This window comes from Pristiophorus japonicus, unplaced genomic scaffold (genome assembly GCF_044704955.1).
Source record: "Pristiophorus japonicus isolate sPriJap1 unplaced genomic scaffold, sPriJap1.hap1 HAP1_SCAFFOLD_29, whole genome shotgun sequence".
Taxonomy (NCBI): domain Eukaryota; kingdom Metazoa; phylum Chordata; class Chondrichthyes; family Pristiophoridae; genus Pristiophorus; species Pristiophorus japonicus.
Window position 1 is genome coordinate 20,671,874 of NW_027252668.1, and position 933 is coordinate 20,672,806.

The following is a 933-nucleotide window of genomic DNA, read 5'->3' on the forward strand; positions in this document are numbered from 1 at the left end:
GGCATTCCACATTCTCAGAACCATCTCTACCGTTTCATTGCTTGATTTCTACGCTTATTAATTATGAATCTCCTTGAGCTAAAATGGTAGCGCTTGCGACAATACAGTAAAAGGTGGCTTATTGGAAACACGTTGTGATCATCGTTTGGTTTTGTACAGAATTAAACCTATATCACTCAAGAGGGAATGTTATATTTACAATAAACTATATCGTCCTTTAAATTTTGGTTCATTCGCTCCCTGGTGCCAGATGAGGATTTGTTTGATGCCCTCATTTATTTCATGTGGGGAACAGGCACGGGTATTCAATCAGAAATAACCCACAGATTGACACCGGAATAACAGCAGCGAGACAGCGAGACAGCGAGACAGACAGCACCGTGGTAAATGGCGGAATCGACAAGAGAGATGGATGAACAGAAAACGGCCTCAGACTCTGAAAATTGCAAACATCACATGCAAAAGCATCGGCTGCTCCAGGTGAGGCTCGAACTCACAACCTCGGCATTTCCCAAGCCTGTACTGTCATATAAGTACCGCGCGCTAACCGATTGCGCCACTAGAGCTGCATGTCCTGTGGTTTTTGTGCTCCCATCATACAGCTGCCTGTTCCACCTGTCTAACAAGGAGGAAGACAATGAATCATCGAATCATTCAACACAGAAGGAAGCTTTTCATCCCATCGTGTCGATGCCGGCTCTCTGCAAGAAGCCTTCAGTTATTGAGACTCCATAGATTTTCACCATAGACGTGTTTTATTATTTGTGTAATGTTTTGTTATTTGTAATGAATTTGGATGTCTGTGCGGGAACTTTATAAATATATTTGTGCATCTGTCTGTGAGTTGTAAATTAAATTGTGTGGAACATTGATAATCAAATTATATGTGGTCATATATGTGTTATTATAAATCTATTTGTTTTTATGTCTGTT

General features: G+C 40.8%; 1 non-coding gene across 1 annotated transcript; it reads right to left on the reverse strand.

The window, feature by feature from the left end:
• Nucleotides 1-472: 472 nt before the first annotated feature.
• On the reverse strand, nt 473-566 carry trnai-uau (transfer RNA isoleucine (anticodon UAU)). Its single transcript has 2 exons — nt 529-566; nt 473-508 (listed from the first exon to the last, which is right to left on the reverse strand). It is a non-coding gene; the product is annotated as a tRNA-Ile (tRNA).
• Nucleotides 567-933: the final 367 nt, after the last annotated feature.